Source organism: Hyla sarda, chromosome 11 (assembly GCF_029499605.1).
Source record: "Hyla sarda isolate aHylSar1 chromosome 11, aHylSar1.hap1, whole genome shotgun sequence".
Taxonomy (NCBI): domain Eukaryota; kingdom Metazoa; phylum Chordata; class Amphibia; order Anura; family Hylidae; genus Hyla; species Hyla sarda.
In genome coordinates, this window is record NC_079199.1 from 21,730,663 (window position 1) to 21,757,614 (window position 26,952).

A 26,952-nucleotide genomic window follows, 5' to 3' on the forward strand; every position below is an offset into this window, starting at 1 on the left:
TTGGCAGTATAGTTCCCCCGACATTAGGTGCAGTATGTTCCCCCACAGACATACAGCCTCCAGCCATACAGTATGGCTGGAGGCTGTATGCCTGTGTACTGCCCCACTTCAGTGTTCCGACCACCGCTCCTCGGGTCCGGCCATAGCAGGACCGGAGGATCATTGGTCGGAATACTGAAGCTGACGCGCCGCTGGTAAACACTTACCAACTGCCAGTACCGGTCCTTCTTGCTTCTTCTCCGCTCCTCCGCGCTCCGTTGCCTTGGGCGCACGCATGGGACGTGAGTGACATCCCTGCATGCGCTAGCTCCCAGCGATCCCCGCGTTTTTAAAGTAAACACGGGAACGCAAGGACTTAACAGAGGCGTCCCTGTGTTCCGAAAGCATCTTTCGGAACACAGGGATGTGCCGAGGCAAAAACACCCGGCGGGCCTCCCCCACCGAACCCCTGGGGTTCAATCGAACCCAGGTAAAGAACCACTGCTTTAGAGGGTCTGTATTTATTTAGGGGCCTGGTCTGGGGTCTGTATTAAAGGACAACTGCAGCAGAATTACACTTATCCCCTATCCACAGGATAGGGGATAAGTGTTTGATCGCGGGGGGTCCGACCACTGGGACCCCCCTCGATCTCCCTAACGGGGCGCCGACATTAGCGCCCATGGTGACGCCCCGTCTCCTCCCAGTCCCCATACAGTTCTAAGGGGGATGCGGGGAGGCACGAATGCTGCCTCCCTGCCTCTCCCATAGAGATGTATGGAGGCGTGACGGCCGCAACGTCATGCTGCGGCTGGCACGCCCCCTGCACGAGAGAGCCGCAGCCCCGTACAGGAGATCGCCGGGGGCCCCAGCGTTTGGACCCCCCCGTGATCAAACACTTATCCCCTATCTTGAGGATAGGGGATAAGTGTTTGTAACGCTTCAGATGTCCTTTAAGAAGGTCTTAGCTGGGGTCTCAGTTATGACGTCTGGGACTGTGAATTTTAAGCAGATCTGGAGTCTATGGCTTTGGCCTGGGGTCTGTACTTAGCAGGCTGGTGCCTTTATTTATTTAGGGAATATGGTCCAAGTCTGTGTTTATGAGGTCAGCATTGATTTGGGGTATGTCTGGTTTAGGGTCTTAGCTATGTTTTGAATCTGTGATTATTTAGCACATTTAGAGTCTAGGCAACTGGCCTGGGGTCTGCCTTTAGGAATCTGGTCTTGCCAGGGTTTTCAGTTAGGATGTCTGGGATATGTGAATACTTAATAGATCTGGAGTCTAGGGCATTGGTCTGGGGTCTGTTTTCATGAATCCGTTCTGTTATCTCTATTTAGGGGTCTGCAGTCTGTTTTATTATGAGCTCTCATTGATTTGGGGTCTGTAGTCAGAGGGTCTAAATCTATTTAGGAGGGCTTTACTGGGGTCTTTAATAAAGGGGTCTAGTCTAGGGTGCAAGAAGTGGATCCATGGTTTAAGGCTTTAGCCTGGGGTCTGTAATTAAGGGTTTGTATTTATTAATGCGATCCAGTGGTCTAGGGCAGGTGTGGCCGAGCTGCATGCAGCTCTTTGCTAGGTGCTGAGTGGCTCACCATTCACCTTCAGCCCTTAATCTGATACTTAAATGCACCCCTCTGCTCTGCCACTTTGACATAGCAGGGGCTCCTGTAAACAGACCTGCCCCACATAGGCACATCTGGTTGAAGACACCGATCAGTGATGTCAGCCGATGGCAACATCGCTCTCCCTGCCTGCCAAAAAGTAGCAGAACAGCCGCTCTAACATCCATTTGGTAAGTAACTTCAGTGGGGGCTATACAGGGGGCTAATACAACCTACCAACCTACAGGATGCTGCTACTACCAACAGGGGGCCGCTACTACCTACAGAGGGATTGCCGACATGTTTCGAGCTACAGAAGAGCTCTTAATCATGATTAAGAGCTCTTCTGTAGCTCGAAACGCGTCGGCGTGCTGCTTTTAACCCACCTGGGTCACTTTTTTTTGTTCACCTATGATTTTAACATGAATTAGTAAAAGCTAGGTTTTATTACTATTCTTGTGAGCTGGATCCCTTCTCTCCTTGTGGTATCACATTGTGTCATTATATAACAGCTGGGCAGCCATTGCTTTGGTACAATGAAATCAAAGCAACGGAATTATAGTAAATCATGAATTCCTTTCTCCATTTTTCTACAATAGCCAATAAAAATCTGATCTATAAATCATCAGTAAAGTTGGATTGTGCATTGTTCATGAAGCCTGGCGAGCCGTCCCTTTTTATCTTTCATTCTGAACTTCGACTTGACCTAATTCCGTATCGAATGATGAGTTTACCATCTGGCCGCAGCCAGACCACTGGAGAACTTCAAAGACTACACTTAATAGTATATGCTTGGCGTCCGCACTGTATCTGTTCTTCATTACCGCTTATTTATGGTCCCACTTTAGCAGATGGAAGCCAAGTGTCCAATTGCAGCTTTAACCCCCATCTGCCACTGGAAATGCAGTGGTGGGATTTTGAAGTGGTAATATTACTGATAATACTGAAAGGCATTAGGTTTCCCAATTCAGGACCCTTAGACAACTCATAAAGAAGCTACAAAAAGCACTTTCTGGAGGACTCGAGATGCCTGTGGATGATAAAACCCTCAACTGATTTCAATGGGAAGTGTGTAATACTTCATTTCTCCTGCGATGGCGCTGCAGAGAAACTGAACACTCGCCTTCAAATCTCAACTTACTACTGATGCTCTCAGCAGGATAACCTGTTAATCAGCCTATTGTTACGGGTCCTTCTATCAAAAAAGGATTGTCCAAGGTGTATGAGAATCTTGGATACAATTGTATCTATGTGTTACAGATGGCAGGAATTAAAGGGGTACTCCCGTGGAAAACTTTTTTTTTTTTTTTAAATCAACTGGTGCCAGAAAGTTAAACAGATTTTTAAATCACTTCTTTTAAAAAATCTTAATCCTTCCAGTACTTTTTAGGGGCTGCATACTGAAGAGAAATCCAAAAAAGAAATGCATTTCCTCTGATGTCATGACCACAGTGCTCTATGCTGAACTCTGCTGTCCATTTTAGGAACTGTCCAGAGCAGCATATGTTTGCTATGGGGATTTTTTCCTGCTCTGGACAGTTCCTAAAATGGACAGCAGAGGTCAGCAGAGAGCACTGTGGTTATACTGGATTACTAAATTGAATTCAATGTCCCCGAATGGCATCAATGAAAATTGCAATTTTAATGTATTTTTATGAAAAATCTGTTTGATATATGCTAGACCGATATAGTAATTTATGGGAACAACATCTACCAATATTTTTGATTGTTTTATATGATTTTAACTTTATAGATATGAAGTCTCGCGAGAGCACGATCTATAAGTAGTGGGTTGATTCCCATTAGGCTTGAGAAAGGGAGAGATCCTGAAACGTCGCCCTTTATTCTCACCTCCGGGTGAGCTACTATTCGCTGTTCAGAAGGAAGGCATGAGACACGGCTAACTTGGACATTATGAAACGGAGCTCCGGTGGGAGCCACAAGCTTTTGAAGTGACACTGTAGACCTCGTCAAGCGACGAGCACTGGGTGCATATTATGTGTTCTAATCTATCACATTGTTTCTGTAACGAAGTTTTCGTATGAAGACATACGGCTAAAGTAAAGTGATTTATTAAGAACACTATACCTGGGGTTTGAGTGCAATTCTTATTAGACTGTGTTACGCTGAGAAGTTGTGGAGACTCAGGTGCACTACATCACACCCAGGTGCTAATTACACCCTCTACCTTCATTGTATTGGATAGCACTGTGGTCATGACATCAGAGGAAATGCATTTCTTTATTGGATTTCTCTTTAGTATACAGCCCCTAAAAAGTACTGGAAGGATTAAGATTTTTTTAATAGAAGTAGTTTACAAATATGTTTAACTTTCTGACACCAGTTGATTTAAAAAAAAAAAAAAAAGTTTTCCTTGGGAGTACCCCTTTAACCTCTTCAGGACGCCCTGCATCCTGAGTCCTTAAGGACGTGGGGCGTATGCATATGCCCGTGGGAATTCTGGCCCCTGCCGCTAGCAGGTTGGGGACCGGACCGCGATGCCTGCTGAAATCATTCAGCAGGCACCCCGGCACATCGCCCAGGGGGGTCCTAAGACCCCCCCCCCCCCCCCCCCATGTCGGCGATCGCAGAAAATTGCATGTCAATTCAGACATGCGATTTTCTGCTATTCTGGGCTGATCGGGTCTCTGGTGACCCGATCACCAGAAAAATAGGGATTATCAGAGCTGTCAGAGACAGCCCTGATCATCCTGAGGGCTAGGAGTGATGTTGCAGTGCTGCGATCTCCTCCTATCCCCTGCCATTGGTCAGAACTGATTCTGACCAATTGCAGAGCAGGACAGTGGGAAGATGCCTGGGAACCCCCGATCGTCGCTGGAGACTGCAAAGATCCTGGCTCAGGTAGGGAAACAACGGTGGGGGGGAATGAAAGTGAAAGTAAAGTGATCTTTACTGTTGTAACCACTAGGAAGGCCAAACTGCAACTCCCAGCATGCCCAGACAGCCAAAGGCTGTCTGGGCATGCTGGGAGTTGTAGTTTTGCAACATCTGGATGGTCACAGTTTGGAGACCACTGTTACAGTGGTGCCCAAACAGTAGCCCTCCAGATGTTGCCAAACTACAACTCTCAGCATGCCTAGACTTCCAAGGCATGCTGGGAGTTGTACTTCTGTAACATCTGTCCCTTCAGATTTAGCAATTTTCAAGAAACTTTTGAAAATTGCTGCTCTATTTTGAAGCCCTCTAATTTTTTTCAAAAAAGCAAAAATATCTCCATTTTATGATGCCAACATAAAGTGGACATATTGTATTTGTGAATAAAAATAAAATTTATTGGGAATATCCATTTTCCTTACAAGTAGAGAGCTTCAAAGTTAGAAAAATGCAAAATTTTCTTGAAATTTTGGGATTTTTCACCAAAAAAGGATGCAAGTAATGCCGAAAATTTACCACCAAAATAAAGTAGAATATGAAACGAAAAAACAATCTCAGAATCAGAATATTCGGTAAAAGCGTTTTTGAGTTATTAATTCGGAGAGCGACGGTGGTCAGAATTGCAAAAAAGGGCTCAGTCCTTAAGGTGAAAAAGGGCTGTGTCCTTAAAGGGTTAAAGGGGTTGTCCAGCCAAAGAGTGACGTCATGCCACACCCCCTCCATTCATGTCTATGGGAGGGGGCGTGACTGCCGTCACGCCCCCTCCCATAGACATGAATGGAGGGGTGTGGCGTGATGTGGGGGCATGGCCATACGGAAGCAACGAGCTTTCCGAGACTGGAGGTGCATCCTCGCATAGAATGCGTGTGCTGCTCTTTGGCCGGATAACCTCTTTAATATTACCATGTACTAGATGTTTTTGGCAATGGCAATGCAAGTATCTCACAGCTAATCCATCTCGTAAAGCTCCTATTGTTGAGGAATCCCTGGCTTGTGCAGTTCTGTGCGGATTATAATATACACTTTGCACCTTTTCTTTCTATCACTCTAGTTCTTTAGTTCACATCCTTGTTTCTGATTCCTTAGGTATTTCTTGGTTCTCCTTTGTGTAATTCTGGTATTTATTTTCAGAAGTTTCTGTCCTTTTGCTGAGTTTGTTTTGTTGCTTATCTCTGTGTTCTGTATTTTCTGCTCAGCTTTTCTTTCTCTGGGTCCTAGTGCCTTCTTATAATTTCCGCTAGGGAGTGTTAATCCAGGGTTTCCATATAGACGTTGCCGGGACAGTGCGGTTCAGTTTTTGAGTGAAATGTCAGAGTTCAGGGAATAGATCTAGGGGAATAGACAGAACAAGACCTTGTTTATATTCCTGTTTTTGTTATCTTCTTCTTCATTCCTGACTGCGATCATCAATATTTTTCTTTTGTGCATTCATCCTGTCTATCATCTCCAGTTCCTGATGTCTTATTGGTGAGCTGCTATTCTTGCCAGTACCGATACATGCCTGTATGTTTATTTGTTTCTTTTGTTTGTTCTTTTGCCAATGTCTGCTTATCATACTATTCGGTGCTATTGTAAGTCCTGTGGGTATCTTAAAGGGGTACTCCGGTAAAATTATTATTATTTTTTTAATCAACTGGTGCCAGAAAGTTAAACAGATTTGTAAATTACTTCTATTTAAAAATGTCTACCCTTCCAGTACTTATTAGCTGCTGTATGCTCCACAGGAATTTTTTTTTCTTTTTAAATTTATTTTCTGTCTGACGTGCTCTCTGCTGACACCTCTGTCTGCCTCAGGAACTGTGAAGAGCAGGAGAGGTTTGCTATGGGGATTTCTTCTTGCTCTTGACAGTTCTTGAGACAGACAGAAGTGTCAGCAGAGAGCACTGTGGTCAGACAGAAAAGTAATTTAAAAAGAAAAGAATTTCCTGTGGAGATTACAGCAGCTGATAAGTACTGGAAGGATTAAGATTTTTAAATACAAGTATATTACAAAATCTGTTTAACTTTCTGGCATCAATTGATAAAAAAAAAAATTTCAGCGGAGTACCCCTTTAAAGGGGTGGCCCTATCTAAAAAACAAATTATTTCGATATGTTGCTAAAGGTATGGGGCTTCCTATTAGGAGAAGCCAAAGCTGAAAGGTTGAGTCCTCCATTGGTGGATGTCATCCATATACATGGCTTCTGCTACAGGGATTCTAGGAGCTGGGGCTGTTATTAAGAGAAGAGGTGATTTTTTGGGGGGCAAAACAAGACTACCAGGAATTTTGGATTCTTGGATTAGAGATTACTAGCAGATTTATGTCTTTATCTTTGGTTTCATAGATATTTCCTATAAACTTTTGCCCAGTCCCCAACTGCGGAAACATTAGGGAATTGCTGCTCATGCAGTTTCCTTAGACATTAGTGTAGGATCCGCCGGCTCCTCTCTCCACTCCAGATGCCTCTTACAGTTTTAGTATAATAAGGGGAAGAAGAGCCAAGGCTGGCAGACTGCAGGGTTGTCGGTGCCGGATGCTTCATGCGCAGGATAAGTATCTTTAAATAACAAACATACAAAACCCTGTTGTGTACACTTTCATACAGCTACCTCAATAACAAGGCTGTACAGTGCCACCGCCATAGACTGCTAAAGTAATATACCGCCAAGTACGGTATACACTCACTGGCCATTTTATTAGGTTAACACAAATAGCTAATCAGCCAATCGCATGGCAGCAACTTAATGCATTTAGGCATGTACACATGGTCAAGACAACTTGAAGTTCAAACCGAGCATCAAATGGGGAAGAAACAGGATTTAAGCGAGTTTAAACGTGGTGTGGTTGTTGGTCCCAGACGGGCCGGTCTGAGTATTTCACAAACTGCAGATCTACTGGGATTTTCATGCACAACCATCGCTAAGGTTTACAGAGAATGGTTCAAAAAAGAAACAAAAATATATGAGTATTTCTCACAGAAAAGGATTGCAGTAACACGTTTTGCTATACACATGTTTATTTCCTTTGAGTGTATTGGACCTAAACCAAAAAAGGGAGGGGAAAAAGCAAATTGGACATAATGTCACATCAAACTCCAAAAATGGGCTGGACAAAATTATTGGTACCCTTAACTTAATATTTGGTTGCACACCCTATGGGAAAAATAACTGAAACTAGTCACTTCCTATAACCATCAATAAGCTTCTTACACCTCTCAGCCGGAATGTTGGACCACTCTTCCTTTGCAAACTGCTCCAGGTCTCTCTTATTGGAAGGCGTCTTTTCCCAACAGCAATTTTAAGATCTCTCCACAGGTGATCAATGGGATTTAAATCTGGACTCATTGCTGCCACTTCAGAACTCTCCAGCGCTTTGTTGCCATCCATTTCTGGGTGCTTTTTGACATATGTTTAGGGTCATTGTCCTGCTGGAAGACCCAAGATCTTGGACGCAAACCAAGCTTTCTGACACTGGGCTGTACAGTGCGACCCAAAATCCGTTGGTAATCCTCAGATTTCATGATGCCTTGTACACATTCAAGGCCCCCAGTGCCAGAGGCAGCAAAACAACCCAAAACATCATTGAACCTCCACCATATTTCACTGTAGGTACTGTGTTCTTTTCTTTGTAGGCCTCATTCTGTTTTTGGTAAACAGTAGAATGATGTGCTTTACCAAAAAGCTCTATCTTGGTCTCATCTGTCCACAAGATGTTTTCCCAGAAGGATTTTGGCTTACTCAAGTTCATTTTGGCAAAATGTAGTCTTGGTTTTTTATGTCTCTGTGTCACCAGTGGGGTCCTCCTGGGTCTCCTTCCAGTGTTTCATTTCATTTAAATGTTGATGGATAGTTTGCGCTGACACTGATGCTCCCTGAGCCTGCAGGATAGCTTGAATATCTTTGGAACTTGTTTGGGGCTGCTTATCCACCAGACTATCCTGCGTTGACACCTTTTATCAATTTTTCCCTTCCGTCCACATCCAGGGAGATTAACTACAGTGCCATGGGTTGCAAAGTTCTTGATAATGTTGCGCACTGTGGACAAAGGCAAATCTAGATCTCTGGAGATGGACTTGTAACCTTGAGATTGTTGATATGTTTCCACAATTTTGGTTCTCAAGTCCTCAGACAGTTCTCTTCTACTCTTTTCTGTTGCCCCTGCTTAGTGTGGCACACACAGACACACAATGCAAAGACTAAGTGAACTTCTCTCCTTTTTATCTGCTTTCAGGTGTGATATTTATATTGCCCACACCTGTTACTTGCCCCAGGTGAGTTTTAAGGAGCAACACATGCTTGAAACAATCTTATTTTTCCACATTTTTGAAAGGGTGCCAATAATTTTGTCCAGCCCATTTTTGGAGTTTGGTGTGATATTATGTCCAATTTGCTTTCTTTCCTCCCTTTTTTGTTTAGTTCCAATACACACAAAGGGAATAAACGTTTTGTGTATAGCAAAACGTGTGTTACTGCAATCCTTTTCTGTGAGAAATATTTCATTTTCTAGAAAAATTTCAGGGGTGCCAACATTTACAGCCATGACTGCATATAACTACTATATATTCTGATCCGATAGAGATAGCAGCAGTATACAGATAGAGCTGGAGGGGAGGTGTATAACCACTATATACCCTGATCTCATAGAGATAGCAGCAGTATACATATAGAGCTGAAAGGTGAGGTATATAACCTAATCCCATAGAGATAGCAGCAGTATACAGATAGAGCAGGAGGGGAGGTTTATAACTACTATATATCCTGATCTCATAAATATAGCAACAGTATAACTACTATATATCCTGTTCTCATAGAGATAGCAGAAGTATACAGATAGAGCTGAAAAGTGAGGTATATTACTATATAACCTGATCCCATAGAGATAGCAGCAGTATACAGATAGAGCTGGAGGGGAGGTGTATAACTACTATATATCCTGATCCCATAAATATAGCAGCAGTATACAGATAGAGCAGGAGGGGAGGTGTATAACTACTATATATCCTGATCCCATAAATATAGCAGTTTACAGATCTTGGTGGGGTCTGTGATCTGCTAAGAGAGATCAGATAGACAATGATATCATCTAGTACGTTACAGTTAGTCAGCTGACCCAGGACTGACTTCCTTTTGAAACATTAAGCCATGTAAGGCTGGGTTCACACCACGTTTTTCAAATACGGTAACCGTATACGGTTTTCCGCAAAAAAACGTATATGACCATATCCGAAACCGTATGCATTGTAAACCGTATTCCAAATGTTGTGTACGGTTGCATCCGTTTTGCCTCGGATACGGTTTTGCCGATTTTTCAACCGTAGGCAAAAACGCTGTCGACCACGTTTTTGCCTCCGGTTGGAAAACCGTATGCGAACCGTATGCGGTTCTTTTAACATTGTTGTCTATGAGAGCCGTACACAGAATTTCAGAATACGGTTGCACACGGTTTTTCTAATCCGTTTTTGGAGTTGACACATGCGCAGATTGGAATTTCAATAGAACAACAGTAACTTTATTAAATTGCTGGAAAACTAATTCCAACAAAATAGCAAAACCGTTGGCAAAAACTGATGCAAACGGATGGAACCGTATGGGGAAAAACCGTATACGTTTTAATTTGGAGTCATACGGTTGTATAAGGTTGCATACGGTTTTTGCCATACATTTTTTTAGCAGAAAACCGTATACGGTAACCGTATTTGAAAAACGTGGTGTGAACCCAGCCTAACTATCTGGGGGTCAGGCTAGCGATCACATGACCCAGTTACAGTAGTGAAACGCCTAGATGCAGCTGCGCTGGAAAAAACAAATGGTGCTGTATGACTAGTGATGGGGAGTGTGCACGATATGGGCAGAAAACATTCAGTAAATGTAATTCTTTTTAATGTTTCTGATGTTAAAACACAGGAAAAAAATTGAAATTTTCAGATCTGGTTGCCTCCACTCACTGATGTTGCTGGCTGTCTAGCACAAATATTTTCTCTCCCAATTTACATTTTGAGAAAGACATGAAATAAAGATGATTTTCCGCACCGGGTGACTGCACGGAGTGTCGCTGCCCATGTGCTAAGCCATTTGTTAAAGCCTCATAAACGGCATGTTGGTTTTTTTAATTAAACACATGGCAAAGCGGAGGGCAGGATCCATTTACTGTAAGGGATTTTTTTTTCCTGGTATTTTACATAGTGAAGAGTAAAGGGGAACACTGTCAGCTCAGGGGGGGGGGGTTAAGTGGGGTAATTTTATTTATTTATTTTTAAATAGTAATCTCTCTACTGGATGTGACGGCATATCTCTAGGACAGTGTTTTGCAACCAGTGTGCCTCCAGCTGTTGCAAACCTACAACTCCAAACATGCCCGGACAGCCATTGGCTGTCTGGGCATGCTGGGAGTTGTAGATTTGCATCAGCTGGAGGCACACAAGTTGGGAAACACTGCTCTAGGATATACAATCAATTATGTTTGCTTGGGGTAAGACATGTCGAATAGATGCAGATCCTTCCTCTGGGCCCCGCATCTATCTTGAGAATTAAGGGCCCATCTGAGCCCCTGCGACCTAGCTGCAGTTGTAGGAGGTGGACGCAAAACCAAAAACAAATGAGCCGGCTGTTTAGTGTACATTCCATTGGCATTCATGTGAGTTGTGCAAACAGCGTGGCACCACATGCTACGCTGTTTCCATAACTTTCAGATTATAGCACCACAGTAGCTTGGGGTGCTATGCTATTTACACAAGTCTCTCTGACTTCTCATTGGCTTCCCGACTACCGCTGCCAGCAGAAAAGACGTGCCTGGGAGGGCCCTTGATCAAATAGTGTGGCACCACATGCTACGCTGTTTCCATAACTCTTAAAGGGGTATTCCAGGAAAAAACGTTTTTTCTTATATCAACTGGCTCCAGAAAGTTAAACAGATTTGTAAATTACTTCTATTAAAAAAATCTTAATCCTTTATTAATTATCAGCTGCTGAAGTTGAGTTGTTGTTTTCTGTCTGGAAACAGTGCTCTCTGCTGACATCTCTGCTTGTCTCGGGAACTGCACAGAGTAGAAGAGGTTTGCTATGGGGATTTGCTTCTAAACTGGGCAGTTCCTGAGACACGTGTCATCAGAGAGCACTTAGACAGAAAAGAACAACTCAACTTCAGCAGCTCAAAAGTACCTAAAGGATTAATATTTTTTAATAGAAGTAATTTACAAATCTGTTTAACTTTCTGGAGCCAGTTGATATATATAAAAAAAAGTTTTTTTTCCTGGATAACCCCTTTAAATTACAGCAGCAATGTAGCTCAAGATTCTATGCTATTTACACAGCTCCCTCTGCCTTCTCATTGGCTTCTCGAGGAACGTGCTTTCTATTAGAGTTGAGAGAACTTACAGTAAATTGGCTCGTAGCAAGGCTGTTGATTACTTTGGTCTCCGTAAATTAGTTCAGCTTTCCAAAGGGCTCTAGTTGCCTGGAAAAGTATGGGATGACTATCTTAGGTCTCCTAGGTCTGTATCCACCTTTTCCAGGCAACTGAAGCCCTTGGAAAGCTGAACTAATTTACGCAGACCAAAGTAATCAACAGCCGAGCTGTGATGTTCGCTACGAGGAAATTTACTGTAAGTTAGCTCACCACTACTTTCTCAACCAACTGCAAGAAAAAAGTGCAAACTCAAAACTTGCTCAAGGATGCCGTCCATCGCAAAGCCCTTCTCCAAAATGAGAGGCCCCCCAATGAGACCAGCCTTCCCCTCCGGGCCAAAAGGCACCTGCCAAAAGGCATCCAGGTTCAATGTCCCTTTTTGCTAAAGCTACTAGGGTACCACAAGTGCTCCCGGCATCAACCTAGTAATTAGCCCAAGTATCCACCTGCAGAGCCATATACTAATGGTATCCTGCCCATGCAGGAATGGCCGGAGTTTGCAGGGAGGTGAGGAACCTAATGGCTAAACACACCTTCCCTGGACCATCAGGAAGGACAACCAGAAGGGCTACCGCACCCTGACATCTCATTGGCTTCTCGACTACTGCCACCAGCTGCAAGCATCATAGAGGGACTGGTAGGGGCCTTGATGAAATAGAGAGGCACCACATGCTGTTTTACATAACTTGCAGTTTACAGCAACAGCATAGCTCGGGGTACTATTATTTACACAACTCCCTCTGACTTCTCATTGCCCTCCAGACCAGGTCTGCCAGCAGGACAGAGGGACTGGGAGGTATTTGCTTACAGACTGCTGCCGCTGGCTAAAAATGGGGCTAGAAGGGACCCTTATTCAGATATTAATGGCATATCCAATGGGGGTGATACCACTATGAACATTTAGCTTCTATCCACATGATAAGGGTACAATCGCAGGTGGACCCCACAATCTCAACAACAGGAATCCCATAACTCCACAGGCCCTCCGCTTCTGGTTCATCCGTAACACTAGCAGCCAAATTAGATGCCCAGGTGCAGTGATCAAAGGCCACAGCCTCAGCTAGAGGATTAATGGGAAACGTAGGCAGCGTTAGGAGATCATTTATGTGACGGAATTGCATTTAGAATGGAAACTAATCCATGCCTGTCACATCAACCAAAATAGGTGAGCACAAGACATACACAAGAACCTCTACATTATTCTCTAATAATAGCCTATGCTGCACTATATAAGCAAAAATACAATTCCTGAAGTGCTTCTTTTGTAATGTTAATCTTTGTCAGAACGGGTAGGCAGATGACTTCTCCATTGACTAGAGCCAGTGCATTGTGAACAGAACCCCACTTAGTGCAAGAAAATCCCATTTTAGGTAACATCTTACAAAGTCCTATCCTTGGTCCCCGGCGTTAATGATGTTTTTGTCGTCTTGTTATTACCCCGTTCTTTTTCCACTTAACCTAAGAAGTACCAAAGAACAGGAGGACAGGATACACAGAATTGTTGTAGGCGTTTACGTAGGTCGAATGGGTCTCTTTGGCTGACAGAATCTATTCTTAAGGACACGTGCTGGATGCATCTTGGCAGGAGATTCACAAAGCCTTTCTGTTAGCTGTTAACTCCTTACAGAATACAAAGCACCCAGCTTTATTCTGCACAGCTCAAAGGAAGACGGTCCCGTACATGTTAGGGGTTGTCTTCTATAGATCAGCCCTTACTAAGTGACCTGGAACTGCATACTGAGCAAACAGATGGAGAAGAGAAGCAAGACCCAGCAGAGTCCATAGAAAGGAATACTCACCTACCAACCATCCCCGATGCAGCAATGTGACAAGGAGATTCCAAACAGGATGACACCTTCAAATTGTATAGTGGAAATATAAAGTGTACAGGTCATACCTGCCAAATCAGGGAGGTGCGGACAAATACAAATTATTTAAAAGGGTACTCCGCTAAAAAAAATCATCTTGGGGGAGATTTATCAAAACCTGTCCAGAGGAAAAGTTGCTGAGTTGCCCATAGCAACCAATCAGATCAATACTTTCATTTTTGAAAAGGCCTGTGAAACATGAAAGAACAGATCTGACTGGTTGCTATTAATTGACTCAGCAACTTTTCCTCTGGGCAGGTTTTGATAAATCCCCCCCCCCCTTTATCAGGGGATAAGATGTCCCCTGTGATCTCCAGGCCAGCAGCGGAGGTCCGGAACACGGAAGCTTGGAGCTTCCATGTTCGTGACGTCACACCATGCCCCCTCCATTCATGTCTATGGGTGGGGGCATGACAGCTAGTACGTAGCCATCACGGCTCCTCCCATAGACATGAATGGAGGGGGCGTGGCGGCTGTAGTCGCCAGTCATCCAGCACGGAGCAGAGTTTTAGGAAGAGAGGTAAGTTTGTGGGGTGCCCTAAATTCTCAGCACTTACAGAAATTCAGGAGAATTGGCAAGTATGGAATAGGTAGATCGTGGGCCAACCATTCATGGGGCAAAATAGAATCTTCTCTTTAGGGACAATTATTCAGGGGATATTTGGACAAAATATGAAAATCCAGCCTTGGTCCGGGATTAGGTGCTTACCCTACCTGTAAAAGTTCACTTCCCTCCCTGAAGAATCAGAGACACCTCTACTGAGTGCGAGCGCAGTGCCCCTCACCCTCCTACTGTGGCACCTAGAGTGTGGTATATGGATTTATAGAAAGACAATGAGACCAACAGAGATGAAGCTGAGCGCTTGAGCAGAGACCTTACCGATCACTAAATCAACAGGGCAACAGGCCATCTGAAACGTTTTTGAAAATGACTGTTATCCTTTGATAAAGTAATATCTGTTGAATCTGAAAGTAATGGGATCCAAAAGGTGCTAAATTATCAGACCTTGATAGTATAGGACTAACTTGTCCAAGGGCAAATATCCTTTAGAAAGAAGACACAAAATTAACATGAAGGGGGAAATGCTTATGCCAGAAAACTGGTTTTTACATTGTGAACACTCAAAACACAAAAATTTCCCAGAAACATGTCAAAAGTTTTGCTCGTTCAGAGTCTCATTGCCAAGTACCCCACCAATCAGGAGAATAAGCAGAGGAAGAGTGCAATTAAGCACTTCGCTCCTTGGCTTGCAGTGATTCATCCTGCAGTCCCATTATGTTTGTGGGCTGTGGTATCCTGGAGCGGACTACCCTTGTCTACCTGCTCTGTCAGGTGGATATTTTTGCAAATGCTTTAATTGTGTTTCTTATTTTCTGATGCCATTGTACCTTTAATTAAATTGTGAAGAGTTAACTATATTTCTTTCTAAAGGATGAGTACAAAACCACATGACCAGTCCAGCCAATCAGGACCTTCCAGCCCTTCCTTCCTTCATCCTGGTCTGACCAGACAGAGAGGAGTTTCAGTCAGTGGTACAGAGAGTAGTCTGGTGTTAGTTAAGGTAGAGGGAAGACCTCTTCTGTCCTGTCCCAGACCTCATGGGAACTGGCCTAAAGCAGTGTTTCTCAAGCGCAGTCCTCAAGTACCCCAACAGGTCATGTTTTTGGGATTTCCTTAGTCTTTCACAGGTGATATAACTGTGGTGATGCCTGATGCACTGACCATAATTATATCACCTGTGAAAGACTAAGGAAATCCAAAAAAATCCATGACCTGTTGTGTGTACTTGAGGACCACGCTTGAGAAACACTGGCCTGAAGCACAGTTGCTGATCACCGTTTTAGAGTGATTACACACTCCTCACACGGATCCCAACAACCAGGTCATCAGTTCAGTCTAAGTCAGGCTTTGGGGACAATAGAAGTTTCAAAAGATAAAGGTGTGAAGATCCTCAGGCCACATCGGTCCATTATAGTCCACCCTGGCAGTAAGCACCAAAATTGGAATTCCTGTTGTAAAGCAGCTCGAGTCAGTGTTAGTCAGCCCCTCTAAAGTCAAGTCTAGTCAAGTCAAGTCAGAGTCGGTCAAGACTACAAGTCTCAGCAAGCTCATAAAAGCAACTGTGGTTTCTCTACCGTCCACTGATACAAAAGTGAGTTTGTCAGCAATCTGTGGATCGTACTGTCTGCCTTGTTACCTTACAATTATCCCAAGTAAAGTTTCAAGTGGTTACCTATAACCTGGTATTCGAAGAATCATTTTCCGGGCGCTTGGTGACTGGCTAATGCTTTCCTTGGAGTGTGAAGGTTAACACTCCTGGCGTCATGAACATTCTCCAACAGCCACCTATCCTGATAATCTGCACTACTATAACCTCACCACAGGGCGGCAGGTCAGAGAATGCAGGGAGCTGGGGAGTAACGTGATCAGCCGTATTTCTTCCAGCTTGCTCTCCTGATCAATGGGGACCTCAGTGTAGACATCAACCGATCAAGACTATTGACATTTTCCTGTTTTTTTTAAATGACAGGAACACTTTACGGTTTGACGGTGCACCAAACTTGCTCTAAAATACAGTCATAAAATTGTGGCGAAGTTCAAACAACTAATAGTTAGTTAGTTACCTTAGACTAGACAAACTAAAATGCAACTAATTATTCAAACAGCATGAGGTTGATGAATCTGGTGAATTTTTAGACTGTCTAGTCAAAGTTTGCAAAGGATTACTAGATCTACTCCATTATGTCTTACCTTTGTGCTGGATTATCAGATTTTTTAGATTATTGGATGCCAGGATATATAATTATAAGACACTGATAGGTGAATTAACACATAGATATAATGGGTAATCTCATATACTCTTATATAATGTAATAGTTATATATATATATATATATATATATATGGGAATATGCAAAGCAGCTCATTACACCACCTTAACCAGGTAGTGTTCCTTGGTATCAGCCTAGCTCCTGATAGATTATATATATATATATATATATATATATATATATATATATATAATAGATCATTGTATTCCAAACAGTGTCTCTCCAGCTGTTGCAGAACTATAACTCCCAGGCCTGCTGGGAGTTGTAGTTTTCTAACAGCTAGAGACACACTATTTGGAAAACACTGAGATGGATGGATAGATAGATAGAAATGATAGATATGAGATAGACAGGAAAAAGGATCTCTTCACAGGACCCAATGTAGCAAAAATGTGAAATGTATTCCATAAAATGTGTCTTTACAACAAGCAGCGATGTTTCGACCAGCTCAGCCTGGTCTTTCTCAAGCAGGCTGAGCTGGTCGAAACGTCCCTGCTTGTTGTAAAGACACATTTTATGGAATACATTTCACGTTTTTGCTTCATTGGGTGCTGAGAAGAGATCCTTTTTCCTGTCTGAAGCAAGTGTGCCCCTGACCCAGACATCAGATTCTGCGTGCACCAACATATGGATGTTACTAACTAATGGGCTGTTTTTCTCATTTGTCTAGATAGATAGATAGATACAAAAAAAAAAAAAAAAAACAGTCCAAGGTGAGAGGCACATCCGTTAAAGTGCAATGTTGGTGCAAGCAGTCTGAAGCCCAGGTTGGGAGCATTGAAATATCCACAAAAGAAAGGTTGACTGCAGCGCACACAGTACGGTGATGTCACATAACTTTATTGCATTCCAGAGATAGCAATTAGCAACGTTTCAGCAGCCCTTGCAACCTTTTTCAAGCACATGCGTGGCTGAAACGCTGCTATCTCTGGAATGGAATAAAGTTACTTGACGTCACCGTACTGTGTGTGCTGCAGTCAACCTTTCTTTTGTAGATAGATATGAGATAGATACATACATAGATATGAGAGATAATAGATAGCTAGACAGGTTCCTCTTCCTCCCATATCCCATGTGACCTCCCTGATACAGGCAATATTATATATATGAGATATATAGATGAGATAGATAGATAGATATGAGATACAGAGATGGATAGATAGATATGAGATAGATAGATGGATATGAGACAGATAGATGGATATGAGACGGATAGATGGATATGAGACAGATAGATGGATATGAGACAGATAGATGGATATGAGACAGATAGATGGATATGAGACAGATAGATGGATATGAGACAGATAGATGGATATGAGATGGATAGATGGATATGAGATGGATAGATGGATATGAGATGGATAGATGGATATGAGATGGATAGATGGATATGAGATAGATAATTATGAGATAGATAGATGGATATGAGATAGATAATTATGAGATAGATAGATATGAGATAGATAGATAGATATGAAATAGATATAAGATAAATAGATATGAGAAATAATAGATAGACAGATAGTTTCCTCTTCCTCCCATATCCTCTATGTGACCTCCCAATAAATGATACGACCGTAGTGACACGGTACATGGCGTGAGCGCACAGTGATCGTACATGGGAATCACTTCTAATGCGGATTGTGTCGGCACAGATCCGGGGGTAAGGCCGTAATGATTCTGTGCGGCGGCTCTCCGTGCCAGTTTGTGTACTTTTTATACAGAAACATTGAGAATTTATAAGACAGCTGACACTGGCTGGCACAAAAGCCACTTCTCAATGTGTTAAAAGGAAAATTCAATTAAAGATATGTTCAACTGCTGCGTGTCCAATGTCGGCGGGGAGCTGCTGAGACACACGCTCTGCGCATTACTTCGTCCGTATGGAACCCAGTCTCTTGCGCTCACTTTTAAGGACCTCATATTCTTCCTAACACAAAGCAGCAACTTGGTGTTAAGAATGAGCAGAATTATTTCTAGGCGACTGAACAAGAGAAAGAAAGTCAAATCAAGAGGGATTAGAATAAAAGGATTTCTCCCTCCAACCCCTCATAAGCAGCGCCACTTTGTGTTTTTGCCATGGCAATTTGGTCCTATTCATTTGAATGGGGCTGAGCTGCAATACCAGAGGCAGCCCATATACAAGGGTGGTGCTGTTTTCGGTAGCAAAATAAAAACACAGCTTTCCCGTGGATGTAGTCGGAGGGCTTACCTCTCATACCATGGCTGCCGTGCATCTGTATTTCAATGAGCCTACCTGGAGCAGGCTCTACCAAATGAGCACAGATCACACAGATCAATGGAGTGCAATAGAACTATCTAATGATTTCTTCTTAAAATCCCCTAAGGGGTCTAATAAAGTGTAAAAAAATAAATAAAAAATAAATAAAAAGTAAAAAAAAAAACACACATTAACCCTTCCATTTTTAACCTCTTAAGGATGCAGGGCATACCTGTACGCCCTGTGCCCGGTCCCAGTATAAAATGCGGGGTCATGCAGTCATACCGGGTCAGTCCCGGAGGCTAATAGCGTTCAGCACCGATCGCTGTGCCGCGCTATTAACCCATAAAGGGGTACTCCACCCCTAGACATCTTATCCCCTATCCAAAGGATAGGTGTTAAGATGTCTGATCGTAGGGGTCCTGCCGCTGGGGACCCCCGCAATATAGCATGCAGCACCCACCTGTATCTGCTTCCGGCAGCACTGGAGGTTCTGGCTCCCGACCACGGGAACGGAAGATCTTGACTTCACGACTTCGCCCCTGTGTGACGTCATGCCCCGCCCCCTCAATGCAAGTCTATGGGAGGGGGTGTGACGTCACAATCTTCTGTTCTCATGGTCGGGAGCCAGAACCTCCAGCACTGCCGGAAGCAGATACAGGTGGGTGCTGCATGCTATATTGCAGGGGTCCCCAGCGGCGGGACCCCCGCAATCAGACATCTTATCCCCATCATTTGGATAGGGGATATGATGTCTAGGGGTGGAGTACCCCTTTAAGACGCGGAGTTCAAAGTTGATCGCCGCATCTAAAATGAAAGTAAAAGCTTCCCGGCAGCTCAGTTGGGCTGATTGGGACCATTGCGGGGAAATTGCAAAGTCCCAATCAGCTAGAATGCGAGCAGAGGTCCCCTTACCTGCCTCCATCACGTCCGATCGGCGATTGATTGCTCCAAGCCTGAGATCCAGGCTTGAGCAATCGACTGCCGAATACACTGATCTTTGCCGTTTCAATGCACGGCAAAGATCTATGTATGAGATCGGTATGTGCAGTGAAATAGCCACCGGCAGGGGGGGGGGGGGACTATAACACTGCAAAAAATAAAGTGTAAAAAAAACAAACTTCCCTAATAAAAATAAAATTAAATTGAAAAAACCTAACTGTGTAAATAAAAATAAACATATGTGGCATCGCTGCGTGCGGAAATGTCCGAACTAAAAATATATCGTTAATTAAACCGCATGTTTAATTGCGTACGCGTAAAAAAATTCCAAAGCCCAAAATAGTGTATTTTTGGTCACTTTATATATCATGAAAAAATGAATAAAAAGCGATCAAAAAGTCCGATTAATACAAAAATGGTACTGGCAAAAACTTCAGAAGACGGCGCAAAAAATAAGTCCTCATAACGCCCCATACGCGGAAAAATAAAAAAGTTATAGGGGTCAGAAGATGACATTTTTAAACATATACATTTTCCTGCATGTAGTTATGATTTTTTTTTAGAAGTACGACAAAATCAAACCTATATAAGTAGGGTATCATTTTAACCGTATGGACCTACAGAATAAAGATAAGGTGGAAAAATGCACTGAGTAGAAACGGAAGCCCCCAAAAGTTACAAAATGTTATTTTTTCTTCACTATTGTCGCACAATGAATTGTCGCTGTGGTAACTGCAAAATAGAATTGGTGGTACAAAAAGTAAGCCATAATATGGAATTTTAGGTGCAAAATTTAAAGCGTTATGATTTTTAGAAGGTGATGAGGAAAAAATGAAAATGCAAAAACGGAAAAACCCTGTGTCCTTAAGGGGTTAAAGTTCAAATCACCCCTTTTTCCCATATAAAAAACATGTAAACATAATAAAAATAAACATATTTGGTGCATAATTGTCCAAACTATTAAAACTGAACATTATTAATCCCGTACGGTAAATGGGGTAAACGTAATAAAACATACCAAACCCCAGAACTGCATTTTTTTTATAACATCATATCCCAGAAAAAAAAAAAAAAAGTAAAAAGCCATCACGAAGTCCAATCAACACAAATATAATATATAAATGTAATTAAAAAATTCTAAAAAGTTATGATTTTTTTTTAAATAGGTAAAATATGAGGGAAACTATACTCATTTGGTATTGCTTTAATCAGGCCGACCTAAAGTATCAAAATAACTTGTTAGTTTGACCACAAGGTAAGGCCCCTTTCACACTACATAATTACTCCGTTTTCGAAGTTCCGTCAGAAAATCGGCAGTAAAACAGCAGTAACAAAATCCTATACGGCCGTTAGAAAATCCCATTATAGTCTATGGGATTTTTCTAATAGCCGTTTTAACCTGTTATAGCCTGTTATTAATAACGGGCTATAACGGCTATTAGAAAAATCCCATAGACTATTTTTTTTCAATTTCACCTCCCAAATAATTTTTTATAACATTTTTTGTAACTTTTTTAATTAAGACCTTATTTACATACTATTTTGGTTGGAATTATTTTGTTTACCCGGACAAGTAGATTATGCTCCCATTTTAGTCCCTTGGAAAATTATTATTATTATTTTTGCCTTTGCACTAAATATATGACTTCTGCAAACAGAGTAATATTATAATTATATGCAGAGAACTTTTAGGGTTCCCATAGACCAGTGCCTTCAGCTGTTGCAAAACTAAAAATCCTTCGGCTGTCCGGGCATGCTGGGAGTTGTGGTTTTGCAACCTCTTAAAGGGGTTATCCAGGAAAAAACATTTTTATATATATATATATATATATATATATATATATATATATATATATATATATATATCTCAACTGGCTCCAGAAAGTTAAACAGATTTGTAAATTACTTCTATTAAAAAATCTTAATCCTTTCAGTACTTATGAGCTGCTGAAGTTGAGTTTTTCTTTTCTGTCTAAGTGCTCTCTGATGACACCCATCTCGGGAACCACCCAGTTTAGAAGCAAATCCCCATAGCAGTTCCCGAGACAAGCAGAGATGTCAGCAGTGAGCATTGTTGCCAGACAGAAAACAACAACTCAACTTCAGCAGCTGATAACTATTGAAAGGATTAAGATTTTTTAATAGAAGTCATTCACAAATCTGTTTAACTTTCTGGAGCCAGTTGATATAAAAAAAAAAAAAAAAAAAAAAAGCTTTTTTCCTGGAATACCCCTTTAATGTCCACTGTTTTGAGAAACCAGTGTAACGACAATAATAAATTCCCCCATATGGGTAACCAACGGCTGCCTGGGCATGCTGGGAGTTGCAGTTTTGCAAAATACAGATGTCCACAGTTTGAAGAACACTGCAGTTGGCAGTCTGGACATGCTGGGAGTTGTAGTCTTGCAACATCTGGAGGTCCATCATTTGGAGACCACCACAGTTGGCTGTTTATGCATGCTGGGAGCAATATCTGGAGGTCCACAGTTCGGTGATAATTTGTTATCAATAGGAGGGGATGGTGCAGAAAACCTGATTCTATTAGGATGCCTCTAAACTCTGTCAGACATAAAAGGACTAAATATCCGGCTCATCTGCCACATCCCTTCTCAGTATAAAGCCAGGACCATTCCCCCTCCAGGCAGATTAATCATGACAACCCAAACTAGGATCATGGAAAACAAAATCACAGGTTTGGACGTGGTTCTTTTATATATGCGAGAGATCAGCAGGGCACAGACATAAAGGGAATGAAATCGTAAGAGTATTACATTATGTCAACTAGATTTTAATTATATGCATTCAAAAAAAATTCTTGTTTCAGGTAACTATCCATAATAAAAAGAAAAACTATTCTGAAATATTCAAGTTTGCAAACTGGCTATTACTAGATGCTATTTTCTACAGTTTTTTTGTTTTTTTTTAAGCTTTGCTATGTAGACTGAGACAGTAGCAGCAGAGCCATCTATTTATCATTTGGGGGCTGTGAGAGCAAAGCCCTACTTAGGCTTCTTTTACATCGCCGTCAGGCTAGGCCAGTGTTTCCCAACCAGGGTGCCTCCAGCTGTGGCCAAACTACACCTCCCAACATGCCCAGACAGCCTTTGGCTGTCCGGGCATGCTGGGAGTTGTAGTTTGGCTACAGCTGGAGGCACCCTGGTTTGGAAACACTGGGCTAGGCTATATGGAGCTCCATCAGCAATTCCGTCAAACAGACAGGAGTTTAGCGGAGAGAAAAAAAAAAACATGCATGCACGTTTTTATTTCCACGGTAAACTACAGAGATCCCCGACGGACCCCATTCAAGTTAATGGTGTCCATCAGAACCAGGCAGGGACCGTTATGCACAAGAAAAAAAAAGAAAAAAACAGACCCTGAATGGGACAGAAAAAAAGGGAAATGTGAACTTAACCTAAAGGCTGCTTTACATTGTCTCTCCCCAGACACAAAAAACGTTGTCTATGGAGAGGGGTGAGCCGAAGCCAAACAGCTCGGACCTTTGCCGCCCAACCCTTCTCACCCCCTAAATCATCATTGGTGGACAGTTGGGAGGCACCATACATTTTAGTATGAGGGGTATGGGCACCTTTAGAATGATTTCACCCAGTGTCCATTTATTGTAAGTGCCTGGATTGGTCCTGGTGTATGTGGCCCTATATAAGATAGGGCCAGGTACAATTGATAGTTTTCAGAAAATTGGGCAGACTAGATGGGCCAAAAGGTTGTTATATGCCGACACATTCTATGCTTCTATGTTAAATGCTATATCTTATAAGCAATATGAAAACTATGTAATTTTGACCTCCGATCAGGTGCTATCCGCTGGGTGGAATAGGACAGATTTACATACTAATTTATTGAGCTGGATAAAAAAAAAAAAAAAAATACTGTGTGGTGTGGGTGTGTATGGGTGTGTATATATATATATATATATATATATATATATATTATTTTTTATTTTTTTTATATATGTATGACAGATGCAATAGGTACACAAGTCAGCGAGTCCTGTTTACCTTCAACAAAACACTGCTAAATGTGGCTCGAACTCAGCCTTACACCCTAGCTTCAAATGATGAAGGCCCGCTGCTTCCAAGAAGAGCTACAGACTGTGCAAATGGAACAGACAACAGGTGGAAATTATAGGCAATTAGCAAGCCACCCCCAATATAGGAGTGGTTCTGCGGATGGTGACCACAGGCCACTTCTCAGTTCCTAAGCTTCCTGGCTGATGTTTTGGTCACTTTTGAATGCTGGCGGTGCTTTCACTCTAGTGGTAGCATGAGACAACAACCCACACAAGTGGCTCAGGTAGTGCAGCTCATCCAGGATGGCACATCAATGCGAGCTGTGGCAAGAAGGTTTGCTGTGTCTGTCAGCGTAGTGTCCAGAGCATGGAGGTGCTACCAGGAGACAGGCCAGTACATCAGGAGACGTGGAGGAGGCCATAGAAGAGCAACAACCCTGCAGCAGGACCGCTACCTCTGCCTTTGTATAAGGAGGAGCACTGCCAGAGCCCTGCAAAATGAGCTCCAGAAGGCCACTCAAACGGTCAGAAACAGACTCCATGAGGGTGGTATGAGGGCCCGACATCCACAGGTGGGGGTTGTGCTTACAACACAACACCGTGCATGACGTTTGGCATTTGCCAGAGAACCCCAGGATTGGCAAATTCGCCACTGGCACCCTCTCTTCACAGATGAAAGCAGGTTCACACTGAGCACGTGACAGAGTCTGGAGACACTGTGGAGAACGTTCTGCTGCCTGCAACATCCTCCGCATGACCGGTTTGACGGTGGGTCAGTAATGATGTGGGGTGGAATTTCTTTGGGGGGGGGCCGCACAGTCCTCCATGCGCTTGCCAGAGGTAGCCTGACTGCCATTAGGTACAGAGATGAGATCCTCAGACCCCATGTGAGACCATATGCTACTGCGGTTGGCCCTGGGTTCCTCCTAATGCAAGACAATGCTAGACCTCATGTGGCTGGAGTAGGTCAGCAGTTCCTACAAGATGAAAGCATTGATGCTATGGAACGGCCCGTCCGTTCCCCAGACCCGAATCCGATTGAGCACATCTGGGACATCATGTTTCCCTCCGTGAAGGAAAGATGCCGACAGCTCTCCACTGCTAAATCCAATCACCTGCGCATGGACTGACCGGCAGCGCTTCAAGGCCCAATAGAGTAGCACGATAAGAAGAGATGTCCAGCCCAGTATGTAGAATGAAACAGGAACTCTTTGTAACGGATCACATGGATATACACAGGAACAATAGCCGACGAGTTTTGGATCAAACTGGACCCTTAATCATGGCATGATTAAGGGTCCAGTTTGATCCAAAACGCGTTGACTATTGTTCCTATGTATATCCATGTGATCTGTAATAAAGAGTTCCTGTTTCATTCTACATACTGGGCTGGACCTCTCTTCTTATGACTCGCTCCATCCACCAATGCCACCTTGCACCACAGACTGTCCAGGAGTTGGCGGATGCTTTAGTCCAGGTCTGGGAGGACATCCCTCAGGAGACCATCCTCCACCTCATCAGGAGCATGCCCAGGCGTTGTAGGGAGGTCATACGGGCACATGGAGGCCACACACACTACTGAGCCTCTTTGTGACTTGTTTTAAGGACATTACATAAAGTTGGATCAGCCTGTAGTGGGGTTTTCCACTTCAATTTTGAGTGTGACTCCATATCCAGACCTCCATGGGTTGATAAATTTTCCATTGATAAGGAGATTTTTTTTGTACTCACCGTACTTTCTCGTAGCCTTCATTTGTTGTCAGCATATTCAACTATGTAAAGATGAAAATATTTCATACGATTAGTTCATTCATTCAGATGTAGGATGTGTTATCTTAGTGTTTCCTTTATTTTTTGAGCAGTGTAATACACCTTAGGATGTAGTTGGTGGCGGCTACATCTGTCCTTGTGCAAAAAAGACTAAGGTCTATCGCCGAGGAAATGGGGCCTTAGTCTATACCAGTATTTCCCAAGCAGTGTGCCTCCAGCTGTTGCAAAACTACCATTCCCAGTATGCCTGCACAGCCAAAGGCTGTCCGGGCATGCTGGGAGTTGTAGCTTTGCAACAGCTAGATGCACATTGCTTGGGAAACACTGGTGTGTACACACTTTTCTGTCCTTTAACACTTATTTATGACAGCTAACAAAGCACACACCCACTGCTACACAGCATATACAATATACACAACTATGGCACTGATCAAGATCGTGCTTGGCAATCTCCATTAGTCCCATCACAGTGAATACAGCAGCAATGACACATCAATCCTGTGAATAGGTGATAAATACTTTTCAGTAAAACTCAATCTGTTACTATTTTCTAATAGTATTTTTTTTTTTTTTTTTGTACATTATTATTATGGGGGCAACCAACTTGGCTGAGCTGTGTTTAACAGCATTTAGAGATATACTTTATAGCCCCATAGGCAACCATAAACAGGATCTGAACTGAATAGAAAAGGCTTCTGGTCATGCTCTGTGACCTTTACAGAGATGATTCCACAGGGAGGGGGAGGCTGAGGGATGATTCCCCCTTCACTGTGGAATCACCTCTGTAATGCTACATTAACATTCCACATTGAATAGAATGAGGATTCCACTGTCCAGTCACACAGCAGAATTTCACCTGTGGAAATTCCGCTTCTTGGTTTCGGCAAAAACATTATAAATGTCTTTCAATTTTGCAGAATTCTGGGTGGAATCCCATTGAACTCAATTGGGCTTTGGCAGAATTTTGCGTTTTAAGTATACAGAAATCCCCTAAAAATTCTGTTCAAATTCTGCAACAAACTTTGCAGAACGGAATTTGAGCGGAGTAACAGAATTTCCGTGGTGTGAACAACGCCTAAGGTTAACAGCCGCTTCCTTATCACAGAAGAGGAAGTCTCAGCTTACATTTAGACCTAGTGGTCAAACTGGGGGAAAAAAAAAAATATATATAATTATATATATATATATATATATATATATATATATATATATATATATATATATATATATATATATATATATATATAAAATTTATTTAGGATTATATTGAAATAGATAGGAAAATGCTCATTTAAGCTTCACAGAAAAAGAATTCTTAAAAATGTTTAAACAATAGAAAATGTTCTAAAGAATCATTCCCATTATTCTCCTACTCACTGTGTGCAAGTATGTCTGTCTGTCCCATACGGCAGAACCCAAAAATGATGTTCT

At 42.6% G+C, this 26,952-nt stretch overlaps 1 long non-coding RNA gene across 2 annotated transcripts in view; it reads right to left on the minus strand.

Moving 5' to 3' along the window:
• Positions 1-26,952, minus strand: part of LOC130295410 (uncharacterized) — a 74,111-nt gene extending 47,159 nt beyond the window's left edge. For both annotated transcript variants that reach the window (XR_008848819.1, XR_008848820.1), the window contains exons 1-2: positions 26,899-26,952; positions 25,483-25,523 (exon numbers count right to left, since the gene is read on the minus strand). This is a non-coding gene — a long non-coding RNA (uncharacterized LOC130295410). The remainder of the gene's footprint in view (positions 1-25,482; positions 25,524-26,898) is intronic.